The sequence below is a fragment of the Sus scrofa genome, chromosome 13 (assembly GCF_000003025.6).
Source record: "Sus scrofa isolate TJ Tabasco breed Duroc chromosome 13, Sscrofa11.1, whole genome shotgun sequence".
In the NCBI taxonomy this organism is placed as follows: Eukaryota; Metazoa; Chordata; class Mammalia; order Artiodactyla; family Suidae; genus Sus; species Sus scrofa.
In genome coordinates, this window is record NC_010455.5 from 184190276 (window position 1) to 184199061 (window position 8786).

Here is an 8786-nt window from a genome sequence, read left to right on the forward strand (position 1 = left end):
CCTAGTACCCTAGAAAGTCTGGAGTGCCAGTTTTAATTTCCATGTGACAGTGGTTAACCCTGTGGACTACTCTGTGTATTAGCAGTTATTAGTTTCATGGCTCTTAAGATAAGAATTGGCCAATTCTTCAAGAGGAAAAGCAGTATACAGAATAATGGGCTCAGTTAAAAAAGTTGTTCTTCTCCTTGGATTTTATTTAAAAATACTGTGAGAACATATTGCTAGGATCGACTGAAAGTTTTCCATTCCAAGGAAGGAGTCATGAAACTTAAGATTTATTAAGTTGATGAATACAGCTGTGGTTAAAATAAAGATTTTATTTTGTTTTTATTTTTTTTTAATTTAAAATAAAGAATTTTTAAATTCTCAATAAAATGCTATGCAGATAGGGTAGTGATCCAGATTCAGAATTTGTTATGAGAGATCACTGAGATTTTCTATTAGAGGACATGTTTAATTATTAACATTTAGAGTTAAAGCAGTTTGAAGGAGATTGTTTATTATGAAGGAAATAGCAGCCTGTGTAAGCACAAAGAAATATGAAGCAGTATGACCAGTTACTCAATACAGCTGAAGAATCAAGTATGACTAGGAAGCCTGTGGGAGTGATAAACAATAAGATTGTACCGAGCCCAGAGACAGATCATAGTGAGTTTTGTATATTATGATAAAAATATAGTCTGTTAGATTTGTTCTTGATATGAGTAATAATAGTAACAACAATGATGGCTATTATTATTGTAAAGATAATTAAGTTTTAAGGAGAGCTAAAACAAGTGAATTCATTATTTTAACAAAAAGGAAGGTGAAATTAAATGATAGAGGACGTGAATTTCACAGTTGAATTCTTTTGTTTTTAGTCATTTGAAATAAGGCAAGCTGTTTGATATTGTTGAGATTTTGCTCCTTATCTAGAACAGTGTTATTTTTTCCTTCCCTTTATGTCTCATTAGTTCATGCCATAACGATTTAGTATGGACTAAAATTAATTAAAATGTGTTTAAGGAACTACATAAATGCAGTGCATTAGAAAAATATGCTGGACTGACAGCATGATACTTTATTCCATTTTTATTAGGGGCTAGACTTTCACTAAAAGTCAGTGAGTTTATGGACAGTGTTACTACATTAGATTAATTGCAGAGGGACTTGATTCAAAGTCACACATACTTGAGAATAATGCGTGTGTACAGTAGTCAGAAATCATAGGATATTTACATATTTATCAAAGACAGGGTCCAAATTCACTTAAAATGCCCTGTCAGTGCTCAGATGCAGTAATACCTCATGCACATTGTGGGGAAGGTCATTGAAAAGAGTCGTTCCAATTGCCTTATTAAAATGGCAGTGAAACCAGTCAATATTGCCAGACAAATGAGAATTCAAAGAAGTTTAAACTTTCACTGGAGCATGTCCAGATGTTATGTGCCTACATCAGATAGCCTGTGTTCTGATTTCATTTCATAGACCCTGGGGAATATTTCCATTTCACCACAGCCCTTACATTTCAAATGGCACATTGTTAATGGGTACTTGACTCCTCTTAATTGTTTGGTCTCTCTCTCTTAAATCTCTTTCTCTCACCTATTATCTCTAAATCCTGCTTATATCATTATCATTTTGTCCTTAATTTCTTTGATTCAGCTTACTTTTCTTGTCACATATGTACTTTTTCAGGAAAGACTGGAACTTTGTGAAAAAAACTATAGTTCTTTATGTAAATATGAAAGAGGATATTTTTTCTTTGCTACTCACTCTTTAAAAATTATTAGTCCTTGTGGAATTTTTTTTCTGTAATGAAGCTCACCTTGTTAATTTATGCAGTTAAATTCCTAAATTTATAAATGAGATAATCTAGGCAAAATGATTTGTCATGAAATATTTTCAGTGAGCTAAGAATGAATAGGTTAATCAAACAAATTATGTCTAACTTTATAAAGTTGAAAGATGAATGAAGCATAAGACAAATTTTAAAATATATATTGATATACATATAGTATAAATGGTTTACAGTATTATATGTATTTTATAAAACAGTACTGTAAAATGTAAACATTATTTCTGAAATCTATTATATTCATGATTATATCATAAAAATTATGAAAATAACTAATTAGTAATAAATATTGGGTCTGTAGTAAATAAGGAGAGACAATAAATTATCAAGAAAATGAGAAAAGGTGATTCCAAAACAAATATGAGAAAAGGGAAAAAATGGCTAATTATATTCTGAAATCATATTTTACCTAATAATTTAAAAACTAAAACTAAAAAAACAATGTGGTATTACTTTTTAGTCCCAATCTCCCAAATTTAGATCCCCCATTGAAAATGATAACCGTCCACTTGGCTTTTTTTTATAGTAAAACAGTCATTTGTGTAAAGCTAGTGGAATTTTAGATTTGCATAATCTTCCTGGAATGATACTTGGCAAAATATAGTTTTCACTTTAAATACATGAAATAATTCATGGTACATCTATTGGCTGCAATATAATTTAGCCATAAATATTAACTTCTCAAAAATCTTTGATTGACATGGGGAAATTATCACCATATAAAGTTTATTAAAGGAGTAGCTACAGCATATTAAGAATAACATGATCATAAATATGTAAGAAGCCTGTGTTCATATTTGTCTATCCAGCCCCTCCATCCATTCATCCACCCATTTTTCCTCCATCTGTCTGTCATCAAGTTAGAAGAATTAACCCCAAGGTGTTCTTTTTTTCCAGATGGCTCTTTTTGTTGCCCTTGTTTTTTCTAGAAAGCCATCTGTTTTGTAGCTGTTTTTCAAATTATATTTTATTGTAGTAAAGTCACTTGGTATGAGGAGTTCTTGTTGTGGCTCAACAGTAAGAAACTCAACTAGTATCCATGAGGATGGGGGTTCGATTCCTGGCCTCACTCAGTTGCTTAAGGATCTAGTGTTGCCATGAGCTGTGGCGTAGGTCACAGATGCTACTCAGATCTGGCATTGCTGTGGCTGTGGAGTGGGCCAGCAGCAGCATTTCCAATTCAAGCTCTAGCCCTGGAACTTCCATATGCTGCAGGTGCGGCCCTTAAAAAAAACTAAAAATTAAAAAATTTAAAAAAACGCACTCAAAGTGCGATCTGCTTTTTAACTATATTCAATGTTGTTCATCAAATCTATAGAACTTGTTCATTTGCATAATCAAAACTTTTTCCACTGATTAGCAGTTTCCCATCTCCCCATCTTCAAAGGCCCCAAACTACCATTATTCTCGGATCCTATGAGACTGACTATTTTAGATACCTCTCACAAGTGGAAGTGTGCAGTGTTTGTCCTTTTGCGACTGGCTTATTTTTCTTAGCATGATGTGCTCAAGGTTCATCCATGTTGTCTGTCACATCTTGCAGGATTTTATTCTTTTTATAAGGATGAATATATATTATTAACATATATACATATCACAGTCTTTTTATCCATTTATCCATTGATGGATATGTAGTTTGTTTCCACATCTTCATATTGTGAATAGTGCTTACATGACAAGATAAAATTTCTTAAATGCATATGTCTTTAATTATGTTCGAGGTTAAGCACTTCATATTATAAGGCTTTTGAATAATTTTTCTTATGTAATGACTATTTCTGTCTTTTACTACTTTTGGGTTGGCTGCTGTTTTTTTAATTGATTTGTAAGAACTGATTACTAAAGGACTTCTTTCCAGCATGTGTTATGTGTCTGCTCAGTCACTAATTTCCCCTTCTGTACTGAATTAATGGCACCGGCATCCAATATATTTTTGTATTCCTTTTAAATATTTTTTCAACTTTACATTCCATCAAATTTACTTTTCCTTTAGCCACCAAGATATGTTGACATTTATAACAAGCATTTATAAACCCTGTTTTTGCCTTCCATCACCCATTCTGTCCATGTATTATTCTATACTGTCTTTAATCCTCTCCTGCAGACTGAAACACCTCCTGACAATCAAACCAACATTATCATGGCTTTTTTCTATTATATCTTATTCCAGTTTCAGGCAGACTTCTTAGAGCACCGCTCCTTCTTAAACACTTTCTTTCTTTCTTTGTTTTTGGTAATATCATACTTTGTTGATTGGCTTCCAGCTCCCAAACCTTTTAGTCTCCTTTATTGGATACTCCCTTTCAGAATAATCTCTAAGTATTTCTTGGTTGAGGCTGAATTCTTTTTTGTTTGTTTGTTTGTTTTTTGTCTTTTTGTCTTTTTGCCATTTCTTGAGCCGCTCCCACTGCATGTGGAGGTTCCCAGGTTAGGGGTCCAATTGGAGCTGAAGCCACCGGCCTATGCCAGAGCCACAACAACTCAGGATCCAAGCCGCGTCTGCAACCTACTCCACAGCTCACGGCAGCGCCGGATCCTGAACCCACTGAGCAAGGCCAGGGACCGAACCCGCAACCTCATTGTTCCTAGTCGGATTCATTAACCACTGAGCCACGACAGGAACTCCAAGACTGAATTCTTATTTCATCTATTCTCTTTCCAGGTGACCGTTTCTACTGCCACGAGTTTCATCTCCGTCAATATGCCGATTATATCTAGGGTCCTCTGTCCATTGCTGACTTGTGATCTCCACTAAGATATCTAAAAAGTACCTGAAATTTAACATTTCTGAAATAAAACTGACCCTGCATCTTCCCCTACTGGGTTAATAGAATTACCACATATCTGATTGCTTAAGCCCAAGAGATGACAATAAACTTGAATACTCTATTCATCTTATAAGCCAAAATTATTACAATAGTCTAACAGTCCTACGAGTATTTCTTCCAAAATATAATGTGACTTCATGCCAAACACTACCGTAGCTCGACTTGTATTACTGTGACTTGTATTCCTGTGTCTTAGTCTGGGCTGCTATAACAAAATGACAGAGACTAGGTCAAATAAACAATGCATTTTTCTCAAAATTCTGGAGGTTGAGAAGTCCAAGTTAATATTAGGTGTCTGGTGAAAGCCTTGCTTCCTAGTTCATAGATAGGCCTTCTCACTATAACCTTACATGGCCAAGCAAGATAGAAATAATCTGTCTTACATATTTTCTCATAAGGGCATTAATCCCTTTAAAATATCTTCATAGTCATGATTTAATTATCTCTCATGGGCCCACCACCAAATAAAACCACATTGGGGATTAGGAATTCAACATATGAATTTTGGGGAGGACACAAATATTCAGTGCATAGAACCTTGCTTCTACCTCTTTGTAATAAACTCTTCTTCACATATATTTGTTCAACTTAAAAAGAGCATAGGATTTGAACACAGACTATGGCATTCATACCCTGACCATTTTTATGAGTTGTGCAACTTTGGGGGAAATTTCTTAATCTTTCAAAACCTCCATTTCTTCACCCAGAAATAATAATAGTACCTTTTAACAGGGATTTTTGAGAAACATTTTAATGTGGGTCAAGCCCTTAGGACAGTGTTTTGTAAATGACAGGCTTAATTAAAGTTAACTTTTGGAGACCTTTTGAAATAGTTTTACCCTAGCAAAAATCCCTCCAAACTGCTTACCAGTAATTTCCTATACTAACCACATCCTACACCAATCTCAGTAATCCAGATTTTCTTTGTGTTCCACAAATACTTTAGGAATCTTCCTACCTGATTACATTGCCCTTCTGCCAGGGACATTCTTCCATCAGATCTTTTGTATGCTCTCTCCTTTTACTCAGGCCCCAGCTCAAATGCCATTTCCTTGAGTGGTTAAGTCTTGACCTCAATGTCTAATAGTCTTGTCACATTTACACAGTGGGACATGTGTCTTATTTACACAGTTTCATGTTTAAAATAAATCATATTACCATCTAAAATTAGTGATTATTAATTTAGTGATTAATTAGTGATTGTTTTTTGCCTCATCTATTCCCTGCACTAAAGCAGTGCATGTCATACTGTAGAACCACCATGAATATTTGTTGAAAGAATCGATATATGAATATATGAATGAATAGCTTGATGAATAAAAGTGACATAAATCTCATCCACTAAGACCTTAAAATGAGCCTTTATGACCACTTTGGTCAGTTCTCAGAGATCATGTTCCTTAATCAGAGATTCTGCTATACACTATAATTTACCCTTTCAACTCTTTAAAACCATGTCCACTTCTAAAGATGATTTACTGGATATATGAGAGATTTTATCTTATTTGGGGAATTCCAGGCCAGAAATATATCTATAAAATTTTCATATGAATGTTGAAAAAGTAATATTGATAAAATAGCTAATTTCCCAATTTATTTTCTTGATCAGGAGTGTTTCAAATAATAGTAATGATGCTTAGATGCATTCTTTCTTCAGTTAGTAAATTGTTGTTTATAGAAAAGAAAACCATCTACTTACAAAGAGGTGAAAATAAAAATTTCAAGGTAAATACATTATGCTGTTGTAAATTAATTTTTTTATGGTTTATTGGTACAAAAATCCAGTTTTATTCTGGGAGACAGTGTACTTTTGTAGAGAAAACATTTACATTTTCTACTTTTCAAAATGTACAGACATAGCAGACTTTTCGATCAGTAAGAATAGAAGGCTAAATATTTCTATTAGTTATAATTATCCTACTGCTAATAATTTTCAAATATATATATTTATGTGTATTATACAATTGCACAATGTTTCTGTACATTTTAGCCTTTTTTGGAGGTGTGGGTCCTACGTGCTTTACAGAGAATATTTCAGCATATGTAGGAGTTTCAAAGAATATAAACAAAGGGAGAGAAAATGTGTTCTCACTAAGGAAATTTAAATTCCCATAATCAAGTAGCTTTAAAAAGAGACATAGAGTTCCCATCGTGGCTTAGTGGTTAACAAATCTGACTAGCATCCATGATGATGCAGGTTCGATCCCTGGCCTTGCTCAGGGGGTTAAGGATCCAGTGCTGCCCTGAGCTGTGTTGTAGGTCTCAGACAAGGCTTGATCCCATGTTGCTGTGGCTGTGGTGTAGGCCAGCAGCTGTAGCTCCAATTCAACCCCTGGCCTTGGAACCTCCATATGCTGCGGATGTAGCCCTAAAAAGCAAAAAAAAAAAAGAAATAAAAAAAAACAGACACAAGATTTATTTCCCTTACCTTGAGATTACTTTGTCAGCATTCCAAAGGACATGCGTCAGTTTGCACAATACTTAAGTTCTGAAGCACCAGAGAAAAGATAGCACATTATCAAACTTCTATGTTTACTTTTTTGTAGTGTTTCTCCATTTCTAATAGCAACTAGTTCTAGGCCTCTGTCATACATTTAAGGTTTAAATAGAAATAGTGCCCACCGCTATATCCCTTTTTATTGTTTTCTATGAGATATAATTTATTTGATTTACTAAGAAAAATAAGAGTTAATTATTTCAAAAAAATAACATATTCCTTTAGTATCTGGATTTGAAAACTAAACTATTGTTATATAATTTGGTAATATTCTTGGAAATAAAGTTACTTAATAAATTTCCAGTATTAACAAATAGAATTACTGGCTTGCAATAATAATATATTGATGGTGCTGTTAAGTAATTTGAATGACCGAAATGGATGAGTTTTAAAGTGGTTCATTAATTGTAGATATTCTGATAAATTATTTTCTTTTTTTTGAAGGAATTTAAAAATCAATAAAAGAAGTGTACTGAGGTTCTTTGTTGGGGATACTATATTTTAAGATTATATATTGCTATCAAATTATATAAAACAAAAGATTTTTTATGTTTATGATTTTTAGTGATTAATTCACATGTTGAAAAATCATGAAATTACTTTTTTAAAAGAAAGGTGATTATGTAGAATATCCACTTTACTGCATTGTGACTATTTATAAAATAAAAAACCAAATAGGCTCTACTGTTTTTCTAAAGTTCTTAGTTGGAAAGGAAAGGAGTGGCCAAAACTACTCATTCTATACAAACTTACTGATATTAAGCATGTGAATTTTATAATGCCTTGTGAGTTAGATACTGTTATTGTTATATGCATGTATAGATAAGGAAACTGAGGCACAATGTGACTACCTACCTTTTCCTAGATGATATAGCCTGAGTTGAAATACATCGGAAACTAACACAACCTTATAAGTCAGTTATCCTCCAATAAAGTTAATTTTTTTAAAAGCAAAATAAAATATAATAAAATTGGCATAGTGAACATGTAACCACATACCAATTTATATAATTAAAAGAAGAAAGAAAAATCCACAGCTCCACACCATGCCTAGTCACAGGCTGCATTTCAGGCACCTTGCTTTCTGATTGTTCTGTTATTTCTCAATACTCTCAGGAGCTCCTACTGTACTCCTGATTCTAATACTTTGTGAGATTATTAATTCCGTGTCCATAAAAATATAATTTCAATTTTACTTTTAAAGATTGTTTTTAAAATGTTTTCTTTGATATTATAGAAATAAGTAGAGATGCATCTACTTCATTTGGATAGAATGTTACATGTTACTATAGCATTGGATTTAGAAGAAACTTAAAAAAGCTTCATTATTTTGTTATAGTAACAAAATATTTAAAGTGGATTTAAAGTGGAAGGGATAATTTTTTTAAAAAAGCTGTTTCACAATCTAATTTCCTAAATGGTTTTTAATCAGAATTTTGAAGGGCATTGGTTACAGTGAATGCTTATGTCCATTAGGATTTGCACTAGTATTTGTTCTAATTATACCTGAGTTTTCCTGTCATAAGCTTTCTCAGAGGAGGAAATAAGCAGACTGTCTTCAGGAACAGAAACATGCTCAGAATCATTATATTTTCCTAAATAATCATTAAGAAAAAATCTAAAA

The 8786-nt window shown here is 33.0% G+C and overlaps 1 long non-coding RNA gene across 1 annotated transcript in view; it reads left to right on the plus strand.

Annotated features, from left to right (window-relative positions):
* Positions 1 to 6381, plus strand: part of LOC110256465 — a 39292-nt gene extending 32911 nt beyond the window's left edge. The window contains exon 4 of the long non-coding RNA XR_002338011.1: positions 4500 to 6381. This is a non-coding gene — a long non-coding RNA (uncharacterized LOC110256465). The remainder of the gene's footprint in view (positions 1 to 4499) is intronic.